The sequence below is a fragment of the Rhynchophorus ferrugineus genome, unplaced genomic scaffold, assembly GCF_030347505.1.
Source record: "Rhynchophorus ferrugineus isolate W39M unplaced genomic scaffold, kcgeb_rfMv2 rfM1, whole genome shotgun sequence".
In the NCBI taxonomy this organism is placed as follows: Eukaryota; Metazoa; Arthropoda; class Insecta; order Coleoptera; family Curculionidae; genus Rhynchophorus; species Rhynchophorus ferrugineus.
In genome coordinates, this window is record NW_027472580.1 from 57,507,703 (window position 1) to 57,531,493 (window position 23,791).

Genomic DNA, 23,791 nt, shown 5'->3' on the forward strand with positions numbered 1-23,791 from the left:
TGCAAATAGTCTTAGCTTAGTCCAGGAGAGTTAACCATACAGAATATAAAATAAATGAAATTGCTATTGAATGTATTGTCGACGTCATTTGAATACAACTTGAATAACGTATTATTCCGAAAAAAGAAACTGCAATAACGAGTAATAGATGCAAAATTTTCCTCTTACCTGACAACGCACGGCCCACGTTGTGAGAATTTTGTAGGATATACCGTTGAAGTACGAATGGGGAGTTCTGCTGCACCAAGAGTATTTACCGGGACAAGGTACACGGCCTCAAAATGCCAAAGAAATGCGGAATTGGGCCGATGATTTAATGGTATTTCCTCAAGGTCATATTCTGATTAATATCTATCTATATCTATATACATCCAAAGTGTAAAAATGATCAAAATACATGCAATATTTTGTCTATATAGAAGTTTTCAAATATCAGTTAACAGATATCAAATATTTATTAAGTTCTTTTGAATATTATTAGTCCGATTTTTCCACTGTATTTGTAAGTTCTATTATAATCGCCGAAGTTTAGGTTTTGGATATTCATTAATTTATGTTTTTATGACCTAAAAATTAACACAAATGGGTTATAATATATAACAATAGTCAAAGGAAAATAGTCGCTTTTTATTAAATCATAATGAAGATTTCAATATAAGAATAAATAAGAGGTAAAGTATTTGATCTTTAATGCAATTATTTAAAATTGTTAACTAATTTTGGAATTGATTGGAATAACATAGAATCATTTCAGTTGCGTGAAAATTAACCATACATGAATGGTAAATTGAATTTAAAACTAATTATCATCACATCAAAATCAGATCAATGGTCAGCTGGGTAGATATAGATGAAAGTCGCTTATGTATCCAGAGGTTCAAATTATCTACTAAAAGGCTATAAAGAGTGTAACTCTATATTTTGAGATTCCCATAAAGTACCAATACTTATTTCAATACATTTAATAGGGAATAATTGTTAATAGTCAATTATTCAGAATAGTTAAATATTAAAAATTATATCAAATATATCCACATGAGTATGAGAAGGTTTAATTTCATCAAGAAAACTTAAAAACCTTTGATTTTAAATATACAAAACACCTATTTCGACGACAAATGAGAATAGTTCCATAAAAGACGGTACTTAATTCTTTATTTTTGAGAGAAACTATAAATTCCGATGAAATTAATGTTTACGTAACAGAAGCATTTATGTACAATCTTAAAAGGGGAATATCAAGCCGGTGTGTTATGTTTTTGGTAACTATACTTTTGGAATATCGGTTATACCTCTAATATTAATAAATACATTTTTTTTCTGTATTGGTGTGTTGTATAATTTAAGATTTTTTATTATTAGAGTGAACATTTTTTACACTGTTTTATGATTTCTCTACAGAAAAGGTGTTTTCAGAATAAGCAACAGACTAATACGCCGCCGAACTTTTACAACAGGAAACAAGAAACCCCTATGCCAAATAATAGAAAGAAATGGTGCCTCATGTATACAGATAGCATCGTCGACGGTTGTCTACCTGACCATTGACGCCACGGCACGGACTACGGAGCTATATATCAATCGGATTAGGGTCATCGCAAATTTGACAAATACCCATATGTTGGACAGGAACAGGTAACTCAATGGAAATTGACGGGGTAAACCCGGTACCAGGTATGTTATTTGTTTGTTTTATGGTCATTCCCAGAAAGGGGCCGATAATACGGAACAAATGATAAGTAACTAATGTACTGGAATATGTTCATTTTACTTGAAGATGCCGTTTTAATTGGAATTCTTAGAATAACATTTGTATGCGACTTTCTATCTACCAATTATTTTTGTGAGCTTTAAAACTCATATTACATCTGCAGATATTTCCTTGTAAAAATCATTAATAGTAATAATTTTCTAAAGACAAATTTTAATTATAATATTAGTATAAATATATAAATATATAAACTATGATATAAACATATTCAAAGATCATTTATTTAGTTATTTAGTTAGATTCAACATAGTGATTTCATTGCTTGCAGGCAAAAAAGGTTAAAAAAATACAAAATTCATGGATGACTCCAAGAATAAGCGAGGAAGATGAATAGCGAGGTGGTAGCCATAAAGGTTTGCTGCGTGTATGGTAGAATCAACTAGGTCTAGTGTATTACGAGTTGCTACAAGCGGATAAACTTGTTTCTGCAGATATCTACCTACGCCAATTGAACATAATTAACGAGATACTGTTGCAAAGGTACTAGCAATACCGAGTAATGAGCGAAAAGTCATCCTCATGTATGATAATGTTCAGCCACATGCTAAATAGCAAATAAGAACCAATCGGTCATTCTGGATATGTACTTAGTTTTAAGTTATTGTAAATGGGTTAGTGGAGAACGACTAGCAATAATGTATTAATCATTTTAAAGTATTTGCATATTCAGCTACACTTGGACGTTCTATAATTTATTCTGACGATTAAATAAAACTTCATTGTTGTAATAACTACCATACATTAACTTCAGAAATTAATATTATATTAAATTACTATGTAGGTACTTTTCTAGGATAACCCATTATCCTTTAGTTAGTCGCTAATGAAATATCACTTTTCAGTGGCATGCACAAGATCACACGGTTTGGTTCTTTTCAAGAATTACAGCACTTCGGCATTCTCATGGGAGTTGATTTTTTTTCATTTCTTGTTGCGAATTTTTTAATTTCCTGTTTGAAAATTGGAATAGAAAGGTTTTGGTGTAAGTAATTGTTGCTATAGTATCTGAGTACATTTACAATACTTTTCAGTACTTTATTATGAAATATTTGTATTAGGTTGACGTTACTTCTCGCAGAATATTCCATAACTGAATTCTGAAGATGTAGGTTTTAGTTTTTGGTTGTACAAGAGAAACTTATTATATACGGTTTATTTATATTTTCTTCCAAATAACCAATATAGTTATTCTTGTATTTAAATTGGAGTTTTTTTCTTTTATTTTGGATATACTCTATCCAACGAAGTTTTGCGCCAAGTATTATCGTATTGTAGGTAAATTCAATAAGCAATGGTTTATTCTAATTAACTTTTATTCTACCTCTCTGAGTCTATTTATGTTATTACTTATGTGTTACAGTTTTCTGGTTGCTTCTTCGCTATTGTTTACGTTAACAAATACTACTAGGGTTATCAGCAAATGTAACCACAGTAGAATTTTCTAATTCTGCCATACCACATGTATAGAGTAGAAGAGGATCAAAACACTACCTTGTGGTACTAGCTACGTTTGTTTCTTATATTGTTCAATAATTTCCTTCTTGTTTAACTCTGATCATCTTGGTTTAAACTCCTACAGTTTAAAAGTTTCAACGTATTGCTTAGGTGACATATGGACCAGTTTATACATAAATTTATCTCTTATGCCAAACAATATCGAAGGCTTGCGATACGTCCAAGAATATAGCTAAGTAATCTTTTTATCTTTGCAGGTCCGTTCAATAAAGTCTGTGATTCTATGTACCTGGTCAAATTTTGAATCTTTTTCAAGTTCTTTGGATATTACTTTTAGCAGTGAAATTGGTCAATAATATTTCCAGGTTTCGGAATCATATTAACTTCAGCCATTTTGCAAGCATTCGCGTTAAGTTTTAATCTCCAATGTTAATCTCTAGGCATCCAATGATGCATTAATCGAGTTCGTTAATTTTATAATTGCCATTCTTGGTCCTTAAAATCGTTCCTTGGTTAAAATTGCAAAACTAAAATGGGTGAATTTTAAATAAATCTAAACTCATATTTAATCTAAGGTTTTTTTAAATTTAGTTAAAAGTCTCTAGTTTTAGAATGAATGCTTATTCACTAAAAACACATTTTTGACATATTAACATAATTGTGACGAATATGTACAGTATTTTATAAATTAACATCAGCAACGGACACTAAATCATAGTAATGTTTATGTGATCATATACATAATGTATTAAGGTTTAGATTTTTTATATATATTAATAAAATGAAAAAATATAAATTTGTTCACAAAGATTCAGGCGCAGGTTCCGCTATTGTTCAGCGCTAATGTATGCAGGTTTGCATCGTAACAAGGCCCTGATGGCATTCGCTATACAAGGAAGACGGACGCGAAATTTTCTAAGTTGGCGTGGGCAGTGTTGCCTGTTTTTCTCAATATAATTGCCACACGTTCCTGTGGCCCCTATGCCAATCTGCCTACGAGCTGTCGTTCAGATAAAATCTCCAACTTTAATTATTATTAACTCGTCGTGCCAGAGCGTTCCAGGTAGATTTTAACGGAGCTGGTCAATTAATATTAGTTCTCCTTCCTCCTTTTATTCAATTGAAGTTATTGAGTTTAAAAGTGAGATTCATTCAGTTTGAAATTAAATGGGTATTTATTCTTGATGAATTTGTTAGTTTGTTCATCGATATAGGGTGTAAATTGCTTGTTTATTTCTTCATAATGCTACTATTAATTTTGTTAAATCACTATTGCGGCTAAATATTCTGTTTTCTTTTGTTTATATAACCATCAACCAAAACCGACACACTTATTTCATATTCTCGTTTCAGTGTTATCCAAAGTTAGGCGGTTTGTTTCTTCTAGCAACAGTCTGGTCCTACTAAGTGCTGGAAAGTTGCAAGCTGTTGGAAATACTGAAATAACATTATAAAGCAATATACAATTTTACACGAACCAATTTAGTTACATAAGACATTGTTCACTAAATAAATATCTTTGAAAATATAACAGCATGAGGAAAAATAATATTGCTTTTCTCATATTTATATCATATATTATTGTAACATCTGATAATTCTGATTGATATCTGATTGATAAGCCGCTTCCAGCACCATTAATAAAATAAGTTGTACGTTGCAAGCTACGGCCGGTATATGAAAGTCTCTAGCGACGTGTGTAGCCAACCACTCTACTTGTTGATATTATAAGGTATAAGTAGTAGTATAGTGGATTTCAGGAAATAAATTGCTAATCAAAAGCTAACTCTTAGCATAAAGCTTCCGCCAATCCATGATCTCTTTGTATGTTTTGGTCTTGATGATGAATAAAATAGTTTTAACGTATTAAATATTGAATAAGTAAATAACGTTACCTTTATGTCCAGCATGTTTATGTTACCTTTTACTTTGTTGTACCTGTTCACTCCAGTACCTGATGTTTGTAGATAATTCATCTAGAGGGTGTTGATTTTAATTAACACATCTCTCAAACATCTCACGTATTACTCAGAAGTTTCTCATTAATAATTAATTGCAACACGTAGTAATATATTTAATTGATTTTTATGGTAAAATAGAATTTTAATTTTTTACTATATGTTAATTTCTATTTTAATTTATTTAAAAACTATATCACACTTTCAAATTTATCTTACTACTATAGTAATTAACATCGTTAAACACTGTAATAGTTGTAAAAAAGCCATTTATTTTTATTTAGTTCTTGAAATAATACAAAATATTGCGTCAAGCAAAATTATTGCGGTTTTTGGTAATACATTTTTTAATTATTTTTAATTTAAATCGGCTTTACTAAAGCAAATGTGCCTCGTTTTTCTTGACAAGAGACATATTGAAATAATTAAATTTAATTTTTTTGGGTGATGAACCGATATCTGATTTTTTTGTGTTAATTTTAATTAGATTATGTCCGAATTATATCAGGATATATCAGAATCTAATCAAAATCTCAAAAAATTAAAAATATTTATTAAAAGGAAAAATTAAATGTGCCCATTTGCTGGTATTGTCAAAAACATAATTGACATGACTTTTCTTTCTTTATATGAAACTTATATTTAATTTGCCTTTTAAATATTAAATTATATTAGAGTTCGATATTACGCCATATAACCGCCATATAACTTCCACCATAATTAAAAGGAAATAGAAATTATATTTTTTTGTGAGGTTTCCCCCATGGTTTCATGTAAAATTTATTGAAAAAGAACACTTTAGGGAGTGTAACAACTCGTGTACTGATATTTGTAAGTATTAATTACAGGTTTTTAAAATAAGACACGGGAACATTTTTTAACGATAATAGTATACACTATATAATTAGAATATTCTTACTGGATTTACAGAAGTGAGATAGTTTACCAATAATTTATAAATTTTTAATGCGTATCCGAAACACGTAAGCTATAACGAAAAAATAAAATCTAAAAACGAAATATAAGAAATTGTCATTGTGCTAATATAATGTAAGAAATAAAGGGAAAATAGTTTATATATTTTTACTTTAGACCAGCAGTATCCGAAACGCATTGAAAATGCTGAAATAAGAGTGCTTGGTTTGGTTGTTATTTAATTATTTTTGATATATGTTATATATTTATACATATTGGTTTATGATTTTTCGAAGCCCCAATTTTTCAATATTAGCCCAGATACAGTGTTTTCCCAATGTAAACCGAAAGCATCCATGCCGGATGCATCCAAACATGGCACCTTTATCAACATATTCTTTAATTTTTCTTTTATTTGTGACTTCGATTATGACGTTTACCATTCTTTTCACTGAATGTCTGGAGCAGTTACAAGGTCGTCGTGAACTGATATCTCGGCACACCAACTTTTAGCGTCCGATGGGATGACTGAAAAATTAAGTGAACTTGAGGATTCATTCGAATAACTTACAACTTCATGTTGATTCATCGGAGTATCGATACATTTTTATCTGCTAAGATAGAACATTCACTGAAACACTGGTGTTTTATATATTTCTGCGTGTTATTTTGGAAAAGTTGATAGCAGTTTTATATATTATGTTATGCTGATTCATGGATTTCCATTTCATACATAGACATAAGACTAATGACTTAGACTATGAGTTATTTGAGAGTGGTTCTTCTATTGTTGATATGATTTTCTGAAGAAAGATTCTTTTAATTTATTTTACTGATTAGTAGCTTTTTCCAATACTTAATTATATAGACAAACAAACAACATTTTTATATATTACACGTTCTGCGAAATACAGAAAAATTTAAATATCTTTTTGATTGTATTTCTTCAAAGGAGAGACCAAAATAACATTCATTAATATATTTTTAGGGCTAAATCTTCCACGGTTGTAGGCAGTATAACCCATTAAAGTTTCATTGCAATCGGTTTAACTTTTTAACTAGGCATCGAAAAAAATCATTCAAACATTGATTTTTATATACTAAAATTGTCTGAAATATCTGTATTTCTGCCATATTTACTACTAAAGCTGTTGTTGATATAGAGTAAATTGTACATTTACACAGTATCATGTAATGTAATATCATAAAACGACATATACATACTCATTCTTGGTTATTTTGCGTTTTCTCTCCTAATATACTGCTATTAATTAATCAAATCTAATTAATTATAATTAAAATTTAAATCGAGAGCTATACCTAAACACATGACCGATACAATATCAAGTTCAAGAATACTGTAATGAAAATCTGGACCCCAATGTTCCACTTTGAACTCTTTTTTAGACTCAACCCCATAAGTGTGGATATTGCAGTAATGGCTCATGTTTTGTATGAAGTTATGTTGAACATTATTTTCTAGTGCTTCTGTAGTCTGTATTATGTCTATCAGATTCTATATTTGTATTCGTATATCAACAGTGGAAATAATTCTATTAATATTATCTTCATATCAATAAAGATAGCTTTGTGTTAGTTGCAAAGGGGTTGTTTTACATTTTCACGGAAACGACAATAACTTTTTATCATTTTATCAGTAATGTTTTTAAGAGCCATATTTTAATTACGGATGAGCTGCAAAGGTCTTAATTCACAATGAATGAAGTGAGTAAATAGTTTAAATTATCACTATTATTGCTTATTATAGTGTTGAAATTAATGTTAATTGTCTTGTAAAAAGTCAAAATTTTGAAGCCCCAAACTAAAATGTATCGAAATTAGCAATTGAAATTCTAAACCTAAGTAATACGTTTGGTTAATAAAGTGATTACTAAGAAAGGGTATAGGTTAATGGCAAAGCTCTGGTATGATTATTTTGAAGATCAAGGATTATTATTATCGATTAACATGATTAATGCAATGTTTAACATTTTACTAATTTTTTAATTATAGTTCGACATTAAGTATCAGTGCTTATAACTTCCAAATGGTAATGAAGCCTATCTATCCAATGATTATTGATGCTTATTGTATCTTAAAATTAGATCATAGGCTGGTAAACTTTTAGGTCTCCTATTAGCTTTGGTGTCACTTGATGATAAAAGCATATGTAGAATTTGTTTATACCGCTTGCTTCCAGATTGTTTTTTTTTGTTGGGTATATGAACCTTATGTTTCCCGATGTTTTCTTTCAAAATTTTCTTGTATCTTTCTGATTGGTATAAATTCACTGTTCAGCTAGGGCTGTGATATATATTTATATTTCACACATTTCAACCAATATAGCTGCTCATACTGTAGGAGATCAAATAATATAAACCAATTTCTTCACTAATTCTCGAAAACAGCTATTAAACTAACCAAAAGGTCGATTTTACAATAGAACTATGTGAGAAATTTGTCCAACTTTCATACGTTAAAAATATCTAAAGCATGATAGTCTGAAAGTCTGAATTTGTTATATAACTATGCACTAATTTTTGCATCTTAAACAAATGACTTAATTTAATTTTTAATGCTGTCTATTATCTTTCCGGTTTCTCATATGACTTTATACGCTCCTGTCATCTTCGACAATAACATTTCCCTTTTTGTTTTTCATCTTGGAGGGGCCAACGGGGAGATTTTTAGGAAAAACTAAAACAGTTTTCATTAGTTTTATCTTTTTGCTTTTCTTTATCGTTATTGATTTTTTTGACTCTTTACTTGTAATACTCTCTCTGAACTTTTCTATCACACGCAACATAAATAGCTAAGTCAAGTCTAAAAATTAACACATATCATTATACATTTTTAGAAATCAAAATCGGTTAACAACTATAATATAGTAATAGAAATTTTAGATAATCTTAGATCGTAATATACTCTGAACGTATTGTTCAGGACGCATATTTTATTCGTTTTCAATGATAATTGATAGAACGTCAAATCCAATCCTTCACATTTACACAATTGTATGGATTTTAATTAATTCTCTAATGATACGTAACGCCAACACTAGAACTGGTAAAAAAATAATGCTGAAGTGATTCCAATAATCGAAAGCCGCGACCGACAAGAAAGCCGACGCTATTTTTCGCGGTTTTTTCTCATTCCAACCGAAATGCATTTCTTTGTTCCATCGGTTTCCACGAACAACCTGTAACGATGCAATCAACCGATTGATTTAGATACACTTTCACATTATTTATTTAAATAAACTATTATTTAACACCATGCAAAACACACTGTGAATAAGTTGCGCGGTATCTCGCTGTTGGGTGTGAAAAATACCAAGCAGCAGATTCGTTTCTATTATTAAATCTTAAACGCAACATTTTGTTATTCATAAAAGTTGAAAGGCGCAATTTTTTGAGTATCCTTAGTGGTTTAACAATCTGCCCAATGGGCAATAAGTATTTTGTTATGATAAGTATTACATATATGGCATATAGAAGACCATTTCAGTGTGATCTCGTGTGGTAGTCAACATTTTAGTCTGCGTTATTTCCCTGTCATCACCCATATTAATTTAATAAGTTTACTAACTGCCCGATTCACTTACACTCTTTCAAAGTACTAAACACTTTCAATTATACGCGTAATAGTAGAGGAATAACACGCTATAACAATTTTTTTGAAACCGTTGAATGATGCTCTGTTAAATTTGTTAGAAGAATCTCATACAAAGATTCCGTGGGTCCAATGGGACCAGCATTGATTTATACGAGCAATATCTCGTTATCTCAATATAACTTCGAATTGATTCGTTATATGCTAAAATCATAATATGGTATATTTGCTATATTAGTGATTTTTGTAGTCGTTAGATTTGTAGGTGATACAATACTGGACCGAATACACTGCGTTTTGGCTCTTGACTATATAGGATAAAAAGGCAAAAATAAAGAGAAACCATCATTTAACTATATATTATCTATATATATAACTTACATATAAACGCGCAATTTATTGACTAAATTTTTAATGACATAGTTATTATTGATAATGATACTGATATGGTTATATTGTTATTTTTATTAGACCTTTAATGCGAATTAAGTCTTTTTTACAAAAGATTAATTAATTAATTAATTAAGATCTCAAATACTCACATAAGACAAAATCTTTATTAGTATTATTTGTATATCAATATTTTAAATATTGCAGTCCTATAATTACACGAAAAATGAATATCAGCCATAGAAAATCTCGAAAACTCAGAAACAGCATATTAAAACGAATGAGACAAAATCTACCTATGTGATCTTCGGCCTCCAAGAGACATGCTCTCTATTAAATATTAAAATAGACTACCACAGGCAGCAACATTTTGCTGTTTAAGTTCATTTTTAAACATATTTGGAATGCTGTACTATGAGTACTACTAGTCAATCCGATATATTTCAGAAGATTTCAAGAAGTTGTGTATCATCATTGATATCTAGTATTACGTTTTCAACTAGGTAATTTAAACGGTACCCATTGCTTTCTTAAGAGGTTTAGTGTGGATAAAAGCAAATATTACAATGGAGTGTAAAATTCACCTCTTTGAACGCTTATCTTGTTAATCATTATGTATTATTTTGAGATTTAGGCACTGCTACAGTTTGAGATTACCACACAGTTACATATTAGAATAAGACAAACATATTGCAATGGTTTGAGGTACATGAAGAATGAACAAATTCCTCATATACATCTGTGGAGAAATAGACTTTTTTGGATGGAAGATTCAACGAACATGTCCGAAAACAAAAACGTGGATCAACATCACAGAAAGCGATCTGAGAAATAGAAGTTCTATATTATATAAAGTCAGAACAGCTTCAGTTGATCGTTAACTATGGCGATATTTGGCGGAGAGTCCTAAATAATAAGACATATTTTAAGTATAAGTGATCACTTGAAAATTTTTGTCATGGAGAATTAGTCCTACTCCGCAGTTCCGCAATGCTTTAGTTCTTAATTTATGTATATTATCTATTTATTTATTATTATTTATTTATTTGTTATTTATTTACTATTTATTTTATTTAAATTATCATTATTAAATTATCATGAAACTAAATTTACGGTGTTGGTTTACACTAAATGATGAAGACATTAAATATAGTAGTAGTTCTTGATGATCGTTAGTCACAAAAATTTGAATCGAAGTTTATCGAAGCAATGTCAGTTTATGAAATAATATGGAAAAAATATTTACTCAATTTCCAAAATGTTACGATACGGTAACCATTGGTATATGTGGGAAGACAATGCTGAGGGTGAACAATTTTTATACTTTTATAGATCATCATGAATAATCTTGAATATAGTTAAGATCAACATAATAGGGAAGAACTATACGTGACTTTAAGATCAGTCTAGTCAAATTAGTCACTATTATACCGTGGCAAAAATTTTTATTCATAACCTAACTTTGTTTCGGCCGTTGCGAAAACAAAGACTTTAAGTTAATTTCCAGATACGTAAATATATTTTACAAGAAGTTTCTATTCATTAAAAACGTTACCTTCTGTGGAAAATAAAAAGAAGACATTTCTCAGAAAAATATAGAATTTCACGCGACGCGACATTCGTTTTTTTTTCTTCTTCTTTTCGTTTTTTCATACTCCGTGGAGAATACAGTTTGGAGAGATGCTGCCGGTCTCTCGTTTCCTATCTGTTCTTCTTTTAGCGGACTAATTATTGTCGTTTCCGTTCTTACGGATGCTTAAGAGAAAGATGGAAAATCGATACAAGTAAAAAATCTACAGGGTGTAATTTTTAGTATTACTTAATGTAACACGTTTAAATTTTTAGTCCCAAGTCAGTGAATATTTTTATTTGGAATTATTAATATAAAGTCATAATTTATTTAAATTACACATAAGTTCAATAAAGATAATTAATAAATATCTAATCATCTAAAAATGAGGTTAAAATTTTTTTAGAATGTTTTATTCATCAACATGTTAGAGCAAGTGTCATTAAGTTATTTGCTATTGGTAGCTTTTACCGGCTGCTCTTTAATAAACTGATTTAATATTTAAACTAATGTTATTTAAATTTATTGTAAGAAAATCATAGTTTATCTACTGGTACATTCCGATATGAGAACCTCTTGTTATTTCGCCTGAAAGGGTCCGAACTGCGCCGTGATTTTTCAGCGGGTTGTTGTTGGAAAAAAAATTATACGTGTCCAAATTTCCGTAGAAATTTATGAATGTACTATATTTTAGTTTTTTCTGAACAACTGCTTTCACAGCCAGAACATTCAGTAGAACCAGAACGCTTGAAAGAACATCATCGTTGTTTATGTACTGCTACAGTCTCCATAATACTTATCAAGTAATTTTTTAGTTTCAATAATATATGTTTCCTTAATAAAGATCTTTAATCAACACATGAAATATAATATCAAGAAATATATTTAAATGTTGTTATTATGTTATTATTCGTTCCTTATTATGATTTTATAATCTGCGTCTATGAATTTGTTTGTGAACTGTGTACTACTTGTCGCATCTTAAAAAAATGATAATATTTTTAATATGACTTTGGGAGAAAAAGAGGAATTTTCATTAAGAAATTGTATTTAAATAAGTAAAAAATTCTTTAAAACACCTTAAGCTTACAGATTTAGCAGGCTGTAATTGTATCCAAGTCTCGGAGCTATTCACGAGCATAGATAAGATAAGCGTTTGGAATATGTGATTGAACATTAAATTGAATAACATGAGCATTCAACAATAATAGTGGAATTGTCCATAGCCAATATTATAGTATTTTCTTCATTAATTTTCAAGCCATGTTGCTCTGAAATGCGAACTATATCATGAAGAATGCCAAAAGGATCAATATCTCTATCAGAAAATGTAGTGTTATCATCAGCGAATATCAGCTCAATCAAGGAGCCTGTAGCATCATATGATGTTTTAAAAACATATTTGCATCCATCACAATATCGAAAAGAAGTGGATAGATGACATCTTGGTGAAAATCAACTCGAATCTTAAACCATCGTAAAAAGGAGAAAAATCTTAATAGTTTTTAGGGGAGAATGTACAGCTTGCAAATGTACCTAAGGGTCAGTGTATAGAGTGGAAAAGAGACCAAAAATTTATAAAAATAGCAATCGTAAGCCTACTACGTCTAATACATCTTCATAAAATCCAGACCAAAAAATCCCAGAATCCAAAAAATAGCCAGACATACTCGAAATACTCTGTGGACACTGAATACTGAAATACGTTTCTCGGTCAATTATGGACCGATGTTCGAAATTATTTTTTTATTCGAAAGAGCGCCCTCCAAAAGTAGTCCCATTGGAACCAGGTCAGGATCTGGTTGTGGGAATCGGGAAAATCGAAGGAAAACCTCAAATTTCAAAGGCACTTGCAAAATTTTCACATATTTTTTATATTCAGCTATAATAATCAGATATAGGTTATTGTTGAGCTAATGTGACGGAAGGCACAATTTTTTAACGGTTAGTTATTACATAGATATTTTATTTCAAAACGTCTTTTTTTCTGTTAAAATCTAAGTTTGATTATTTTTTTGCATTTTAGTGAGTTCCTAATTTATTTTTTGAATTCGGTTTAATTTTTTTTTAAATATTTTATCTTGTATAAAAATACATCGTTTACAGCTTTGATAAGGCATGCTATTCGGATCTCGTATGTTCGATGGAAATCCTCTATCAACCTGACCGTCGATACAAAATCGAAGATTCCGTCCTCTACCAGTCGATAAAAAGAAAAGGTAAAATGGAATTTTAAACGGTATTCGAAATCGATGACTCATCCGAAGGCAAAAACCTACGCGAGTTCATTTTCGCTTCTCAAACGACCCCCCAGACCCCCCACACCTCCCGCCTTCTTCTCGCCATTACAGCCCCCGCTCGGCCCCGCTACCTCACACCGTCACCGGATACCCTCCCGCCCCGCCGCCGCCACCCTCGTCCGCAACATGTTCGATTCCTTCGCTCCTTCGTCTTAATGAAAAATGTTTCATTAGAAAAGTCGCGCCACTGTCGCGGGGGAATTAAGTTTCCATCCCTTGGCGACGCGAGTCCCGAGCAGCAGCAGCAGCAGTAGCAGCAGCCAGCGCGAATACATGCATAAATTAAAAACGTAAAACATCAATACTTTCTTATTAAAACTCTCCCCGGGTCCTAATGACAATCAGGGGGACCCCGGTTCGCGAGTATGTGGGAAAGGGGAGAAAAGAAAACGGAGACCTCGGCGCAGACAGGGGCGTGCAGACGCGATTTTTTAACGGTTTTGATTAAGCGATAAGGGTGAGTCACTAATTGTGTCGGGTGGGCGGTGGTGAAGGGGGTGGATAGGGTGAAGATGCGAACGGAGGACGACATGACGATTTCTTATGGGGCCCGTGGATGCGATATTCGGAGCGCACTCGTTTTTATTAACGCATTTACTGATTCTATTTCGTTATTTTAAAAGACGTCAAGAGATCAAAAGCAGTAAGTTTTATAAAATGTTAATTTTAATTTTTTATGTGGATTTTTTGTAAGAAAAAACTTGTACACAAATAGGGAATTGCTGGAAAAAAGAGTATCAAAATAGATCAATATGATATTGTTTCAGAAAAAGGTGTTAGAATTAATATACACCCAAAATAAACCAAAATGAAAGGAAATTTTGTTAGTTATCAATATATAATAATTATTATATACTGATAATATTTTTTTATTATATAAGCAAGTATTGAAGCCTATAGAACATACGGAATTCAATTATTTAGATGATTCACGAATAGAAATATAAAAACCATATAACTTTATCAGAACAAAGTCTTGTAAAGTATTGTAGGTACATCAAGATACTACATGACTGGTTACTTACACCGAGACTTTCGAATACTGACTGGTTAATACGATAGGGCGATCCTCCTACTGTTGCAATAGCCACGGGTTCGAATAATGCTGGAGTATGCATGTACTTTATTTTTGTGATTGTAATAGTAAATGTTCTTATAGGCAACAATGGGAAGTCCGATAAGCAATAACCACTACAGTCACGCCAGTAACCAGGCTAGGTAAGTCCAGATGTCTTCTGGGATTGTCTCTAAGGTGGTCAATAGCCAGTTGCTGGGCTTAAAGCCGAGGATCGTGGGTTTCCTAGTTGACATGAGACATGAGGAGAGACTCCATTTTCATGTCACAATCGACGTAATACAACTCTTGGATAACACTAAAATAAGACAGACTCAAAAGAATAAAGTCAATTAATCTGGTGTATTGTAGGTGCATTAAATAGAAAAACAGCAGTGTTAATACATAATTTATTATATACTATACACATAATACACCATTACACATAATACACTATTACACTAAATATAGGTCCTTAATATTATATTTTAATTATATATTAGATTAGATTTATGCTGAGTCATATTTTAGGAAATCTTTTTGGTGTTGTTTTTGGCGACTAGATTTTCTATGTAATACGTCATTCTACTTAATAAAAAAGTAAATCAATTGTATATTATTTGGAGACACGTTAAAAATTATTTCTATTTGTATATGTTAAAGTTTCCTTTTTACGACGGTTTATCTGGACTTTACGTACAGTTTAACGTGGGCTCCGAACCACGGTCCTCGGCATTAAGCCTACCGACTGGCGAGTGACCAAATCTGGAGATCATCCCAGAACACATCCGGTCTTACCCAGCCTGGTTACTGGCGTGACTGGGATCATTTTCCTTGCCGGATTTTTACACTCTTGCCTAGAACATTCACAACTTTTAAACAATCACAAACATAAATTTACGACCATGCCCCAGCAGGATTCGAACCCGCGACTATTGCAGCAGCAGGAAGACCGTCCTATCGTCTTTACCACTGTGTCAACCAAATCGACGTTAGTAAATATTAATTATGACAGAAATATATAAACTGATATATTTGGCCATAGTTCGATCTTTTCCCTATTATTCATTTAAACGTTAAATTATAATATAAAACAATATATTTAAATAGCAAAATTGTCCTGTTAAAATGTAAATATTGGTATTTCCTAAATCAAGTGTTTCGTGGTTGTTATTTCATATCTATAATTATGTATCCTTGCTAGTACACTCGGCTACTATAAAGTTGGTATATATAAATTATAACTATAACAAAAGCAGAAAATATTATGAAACATGTGCTATTATAATTTACGTAGATTTTTTACAAGCAAAAATCTGTATATAAGTCGGAAGTGGCTTGAAAACAGAATGTTAAAATAAATCAAAGTGATATTGTTTCAGAAAGAGATATTGTTCATATCTTACATCTCTCAAATAAGGAAACCCATTACTACCTGTACATATTTCTTGATGAAAAAAAACCAAAATTCCAGAAAAATAAACAGAATACCTTCTCCTGACTGTGCAATAAATATACTTAATTCACATTAATAATTAACCATGGTTTTGAAATTATTTTTAATTAATAAGATAAAAAGAAGTAAAATTCATAGAAAAATTTAATTTTCCGGGCAGTATTTTGAATAAAAAAAAATCTGTTTTGTAGTTATTTTTGTGTTACAGAAGCTGGAGAAGAATATTTAAAGGCAAACTAATATAAACAAAATAGCGCTAAAGAATTTGAAAATATATCAATCTGTCAATATCAATGCATCTTATGAAGTGACAATTTATATTCAGTTATATATGTTAAATGTGCTGAATTTATATTGACCACAAAAATATATATTAATTTATTATGAAATGATGTATTTTATTGTTGACTTACGTGATAAGAAAACTTATATTTCCTCCAATAAAACAGTCAATGCGCGTCATAGATGACGTCGAAAATGTAGTTTGTAAAATGTAAAATTCGTTTCAAATTTCAAGCGAGCCTTTCCTTTTCATTTCGCTCTAGTTAAAACGAGTTAGAATACTGTTTGATGCTTTTAAACATATAACCGAATCAATATATAAAATTCCATTTGTGGTACTTGTCTATGTTTTCGTTAAATGCCTAAAAAACTCTTCAAGCATTAGTGGTTTTAATTAGAGGTTAAAAGCGGGTAAATATTTTTGATGACGTGCATTGGGTGCTTTATTGGATAGACTATATAGTCTATTCAAAATAACAGGGAAATCACGTCATTACGATGTCAGACGTATTGCCTATTCCAGATTGTATACTCGTTTTAAAATCAGACACTGTTTTTCTTTCTCATTTTATTCTAGTTAAAAACAGATATAGTGCTGTCTGATACAACCGAGCATGTAATCGAGCCAACCTATAAAATTAGCCCGATTGTCATTGCGTCCAAAATTATTCAAAACATTAGTGATAATAATAAAAGGTTGTAAACCGGCAAACGTTGCTTTGGCGCTTTGGTTCTTCTAATAAATTTCAAATCGCTGCTTAGCATTTGTGATTACTCTAATTAAAATTACCGAAGTCTTGAAATCACGCCTAGAAGTAACCTCATAGGTGGTGTGGAAAGTTAAAAATAAATATGATAAAACGACGTTTTAAAATCATCAATTTAGATGACGTGGTTCACTGTTTCATTGAATGGACTATACGTTATATAATGGACGTTATATTATTCAAAAATTGTAAGAATATCTGTGCCAATTTCATAGGTGGATAAATAACAAGCACACTTTTACTTAAAAGAATAAGTCACCATAAATTATATATTCGTTGTTTTACTGATTCAAATGTACATTTTATATTATACTCCTCTTACTTTATATATTTCTGCTCGCAGCTATTGGACGAGATGTATGCTAATAACCGGGCCTGGAACAAAAAAAAAATGATGATAATAATAAATAAAATTATGAAACATGAAACTAAACACCATCAACCATTATTTTTTAAAGGAGATTCCCCTTTTTACAGCCCGTAACGCAGCTCTAAAACCGGCTAGGGGCTACGCCCATTCGTTGCGCGAATTTAAAAACCGTAATTAGCAATTAAAAAAGCCCGGCACGACACTGGTCTCCGGCCTGAAAAGAAGCTCGTCGGGGTCGCGGGGCGACGGGGTTTGCGCGGGGGGGTTAGGGAGGAGCGGGGGACGTAAGGAGAGAACCTTCGTTTATGCACGGTCGTCCGCGATAACGATTTTTTTGTTAATTATCAAGTCGCGTATGAGACATTGAAGCGGCGGTGGGGAGGAAACGGTAGTGAGGGTTGGTTGGCGGTGGCGGGGAAGAGGGGGCGGTTTGGACGAGATGAGGGGTTGTCGGCTCTGCGGATTTCGTACGCCCGAGCGTTGCCGAAAAAAGAAAAGAAGAATCGGGGGGCTCTACGTTTAAGTAGTTTTTTTATTTTTGTTGCTAATTTAGTCGCATTTTCGAGAGGATGAGAGACGATTTTAACCAAACATTTTCATGAATGTACCTTTATAATTTATCGTCGTACGACTGACGTTTTCTATGTGAAAATAAAAAATTGCGCCATCACGGTCCTTTGAACATGGTTGCTATAATTTCTTCATATTTATATTACCACATTTTTATAAATTCTGAAGCAAATAGTGTGCCATTAGAAAGATAGCGAGCATAAATTCGTATAAACAGCCGGAAATAATTGAATTGCTAGTAATCATATAAGTGAATAATTTTGGTTCAGAACGGTTCTTAAAGAAAATTTTGCTTCCCTCTTCCAGGAAATTGGGTGCACCTGGAGGTGTAACATTTGGCACGGTTAAAGCTTATATCGAGGAAGAGTATATAGGCCTAATATGTTTGTGTAATATGTAATATGTTACAAATAAGTAAATTCCAATAAACCGAAACACGTTCAAATCAAGCAACGAGGCATAGGCAACAGATCGGCGACACCAATTATATAAATATATATTTAAGTTCTATTTTCATTGGACCTGGCCGACGCACTACCAGTTCCAACTTTTACACGGTAGATTATTCTTCATTTCTGTTGTACGTAAATCAACCACGGACACCTAATTGTTAAATTCAAAATATGATGAATCTGTATCAGATTTACATAAAATAAATTATTTTAATTATTGAAAAAAAATACAACATCATAGTGGCAGGAAAAAATGACTGCTATTGTTCTAAAGATGGAAAAGTGGAATAAGTAAGCAAAGAACAATGCAATGTTATTTAAAAACTTAGGTACCTAAATTTTAAGTCAGAAAAATAGATAAAAGTTAAAGATTATATGAATTCATAATTGAAGTAATGAAAATATGCAACAGTTGATTTGAAACTAACTGTATAATTTACGTAAATGTACATAGGACAAACAGAAAAAAATGAATTATTAGTAATAATTTTGTAAACATTTTAAAGCACTGTTAAAAAGTAAGTTTTTTTTATCAGATATATTATTCTTTGCAGTTTTACAATTTATAGCAGTTCAGTTTATTCTTTCAGCCTTGTATTAATTATTTTGATTATTTACTTTTTAGACCTTTTGTTTTGAAAAGTCAATAGTTCATTTAACTATTGTAAATACATTCCTTTAATATACATTTCTATAATTTTCTTTCTCCAAATTGTTTTATTTATGAAAAGATATCGATAAGTACTATCACACATCAAATTTTATAGGCTGTTCAAATCTTTTTAATTAAAGTAATGCTTTTATTACTTTTGAGCAGGATAGTTTAATAAATTTTTTTAATTAAAAGGCACATCGCGCAACAGCAGGATTTGAACCCGCGGCTATCTCAATAGTATTAGGACCTTCCTGTCGCCTTAACCAATGAGCCAACCAATTCGGCCAAAATATATTACTGACGAAAAACAATTTGAAAACATTATATAAAATTAGGAGACATTTTTTTTTCGTTTATACGCTCAATTAATAGGATATCATATAATATTTATTGCTAATATTATTACCTTATGATAGTTACCTCCTTTTTGTGCATTTCAAAATACGCATGACATAATCTTACCAACATATTTTTGAGTTCTTTTGGAATATGACGAAATAGTTGAAGAGATGGGTTATGGCTTTTGCCACTTTATTTATCACATTTAATGTTTGGTATATTATATATCTCTCATGCAAGAGAAACTTATAATTATTAAGATTAATAATGATTAATTAAGATTAATAATAGAATTTGGCATGATATTCCGTTTACATAGTCTACCTTTATATATATATGAACATGAGAAATAAATTCGATTACGGTGAGGCAATTAATATGCGCCACTGGCGATCGCTGCCCTCCCCTACCACCACATTTAAATCTAGGAGTGGGGATGGATCCGCTGATGTGCGCTATGAATAAGAATACGTGCATTAAAAAGGAACATCAATACTTTTCTTATTAGAACGGGCCTGTAATGACAATCAAGACGCCGATGACGGACGACGCGGTGCGGAGGCAGCGCCGTATGTGGGAGACAGTGGCAGCGCAGCAAAAAATTAAAATAAACGAATTTTTTTCGATAAAGAAAACCGTATCGTGGACAATGCTATAATTTTTCTTAATTGATCTCTTAGTACTTCAAAAATCTACCCGTTACCAATAAGTATCTGCTGTACGAATTTATAATCTAATTCTTATTCTAGAGGCTATATTAACGTACTCTAAAGTATATCTTAACTTATTCTAAAGACAATTTTAACTTATTCTACTGATTATTATAACCCACTCTATGTATTTATTAAGCAGTTCTATCTCACTGTCATCGCGCACATTTAACTGTTTGGCGACTGCATTGGGATGCACTAATAGTCTTTGAATTAACACTTTGAATCACACCCGTTTTGGGTTCCAAGGGGATATCGCGCTGAATTCGTTTTTTTGGATACTTAATATGATGGCTCGCAACGCCGTATTTTGGAACCTGTGAAGGACTGTTATGTTAGATTTCCTAGTAGTAACCAACAGTTCTATACCACCGGTCCAAATGAGCCTAAGTATTGACTTATGCCGCAAAACGTTCTTATTTAAGGACAATTGAGATTTAAGCCCTAAATGATAAAATATATTGCTTCGCTGGATTTCTCGATATATCTCAAGCTTTCGACTTGACACAGCTTAGGGTGGCACACTGGACTGCACGTTAAATTGAAAAAGTATTTGCACCACACGCACTTTCAACTACTGAAATCATACATCACAAACAGGAATTTTATCGTGAAACAGGATGACAAATACACTGAACTATATCCAATAAATTCAGATGTTCTCTAGGGTAGTGTCCTTGGTCCATTGTTATATCTATTGTATACAGCTGACCTACCGACATCAAGAAATACTACTGTTGCGATACAGCGGTTTTATCATCACACGAGGATCCAATATCAGTCACAGGAAACCTCCAACTTCATCTAAACAAGGTCGAATTGTGGTTGAAAACATGGCGTATTAAAGCAAATGAGACAAAATCTACCCATGTGACATTCACCCTTTGTAGAAGGACTTGTCCCCCAGTAAAAATGAATAATTGGTGAATTCTCGCAAGCAGACAATGTTAAATATCTGCAAATTAAATAATGCAATTTGATCGACGCTTAACATGGAAAAATATATTGTGACAAAACGAAACAGTTTCGGTTTATTCTAAACCGAATGTATAGGTTGATAGGGGTGTGATTCAAACTATTAGTGCAATTATTCTGAAAGACTGTTAGTGCATCCCAATACACTCGCCAAGTTTTTCTTAAAGTGGTTGACCAATCTGTATATTTCTTATGTTGTTCCGTGTATTTTACGGAAACTAAATGATGGTCTGGAATAATATTTCCCGCTTCTGTAATGATTCCGATCTTCTCAATATATAGTATTTCAAAAACTTTTAGAGATGACAGCTAACAGACTTATAGACCGATAGAAAGAGACGTCTTCGGATATTTTCCCTGGTTTAAGAATAAGAATGATTTGAGCCACTTTCCAAGTGCTAGAAAACTAATGAAGTCTTAATGTGGAATTAAATAGGATGTAAATACTCGTATAAACGTCATTAACTTGATGCACATTTTTGAGGGCTCTTTTTGAAGATTTTTCCAGTAATTAAGTCAAAGCCAGGAGCTTTTTCAGCATTGATTTCTTACATTTTTGTTTGTTTTACTTCTTTACCAGTAAATTTCTCAAGTAGGAGATCCATTTGTAACGGAATATTAAGAAAGTCAACTATGTCACTTTCTTATATTGTGGATTCAAACGAGTATGGATTAAATATATTTTTAAGCGTTTAGGTATTTTAATCAATTTTAAGGGATGGATTATGTTATTGAGGTTTTTTAATATTTTTTGTTACTTTCCGTTGGCATTAAGTTGTTTAAGTATTTTGGAGTTCGTCGATTTTGTTTATTACTCATTAGCTCTTTCAGCCCTTTTGTTGCATTGTTAAATTTTCTATTGTTTCCATCTGTTCGCACTTGTTATAACTTTTATTATATGTATTGCTATTTTTTACGCTATTGTATTTCATCATGTTCAATTCTAAGAAATTTATTGATATTAAACAAAGAAGATGGTTTTGTTTTGTTGACAATATCTGAGTTGGCTGTTATAATGACTGGTGTGTGATCATATTATAGATCAAAGCATAATTCAGTTTTCCATTTTTTGGGGTCAATATTTTTTGTAACACAAAAGCCTATGGTATCGAAAATTTTACTTCTATCTGGTGGTCAATATGGCTAATGTTATAATAGGTTAGATGTGAAAAAATTATTTTGAATTGATAGACTTTTAAAAAATGTTAATGTAGCTTTTTGTTCGAATGTGTCATACTTCATATTTTTAAACAGGATTAGTAATAAATCATATTCTTGTTCATTTTATATTTATCTATAACCATAACACGTCAGCATAAGTTTTTACACCTGTCCGGGCATTTCAAAAGTTTTTAAAAAAGCATGTATCGAATTGCTGTCAGTCATGAGAAACCGCAAAATTACGGACAAATGAGAATCCCCTCAATAAAGCGCCCGTTACCACGGCATTACGTTTACAGTAATAATAATACGTTTAAAATGTTGATTTAATTAACATTTGCATACACATTTTAATATGCATTTTAATGAATATTTAGAAAATCGAATAGCTATAGTACTATCTCTTAACAGTTTCCGTTTATTTCGATCATTTTATTTTATTTTTAACGACTTCAGGCCATGTTAGCAGTTTAAACGGTTCGAAAAGTAGGCTTCTTAATTTTTTTTCTTTGTTTTCTGTTGTCGGCGATTTGTTTGGATATTTTCTGCTTGAGTTGTTTCACATCAATAAAACTGATAACTGACATCAGTTTTAGATTTTTGATTTTCTATGGTAAATTGGTAAATTTTATATCATTATAACAATTTTAATTGAACTAGGAATTTAATAGATAAAAAATACCGACTTAAATATTACACCAATATTTATACCATATATTATTTTTGTAGAAATAGGATTTTTAATAGGTAGAATAGGAAATACAATCTAATCAAACGAAACAGTTTGAGGTTTGTGATAAAAATATATAAGTATACGAAACTATAACCTATCAGATAAATTGTGCTTTTACAGCATTCACTGCAACTTTATCTCCTCTCAACTCTACTGAAATTTTGAATGTCACATCTTCTTACTTCATTCATTGGTACATTTCAAATAATATTGTATATTTAGACTTGCATAAATAAAAATATATGTTAAACACATTATCCAATTTGCCCTTGGAATATAGATAGCATCACCTTCTA

The 23,791-nt window shown here is 31.4% G+C and overlaps 1 protein-coding gene across 2 annotated transcripts in view; it reads right to left on the reverse strand.

Moving 5' to 3' along the window:
- The window catches only part of lov (BTB/POZ domain-containing jim lovell protein), a 640,300-nt gene that overhangs the window by 146,840 nt on the left and 469,669 nt on the right, over nucleotides 1–23,791 (reverse strand). For both annotated transcript variants that reach the window (XM_076408331.1, XM_076408306.1), the window contains exon 4: nucleotides 17,853–17,905. The gene's annotated coding sequence lies outside the window, so the exon portion shown is untranslated. The remainder of the gene's footprint in view (nucleotides 1–17,852; nucleotides 17,906–23,791) is intronic.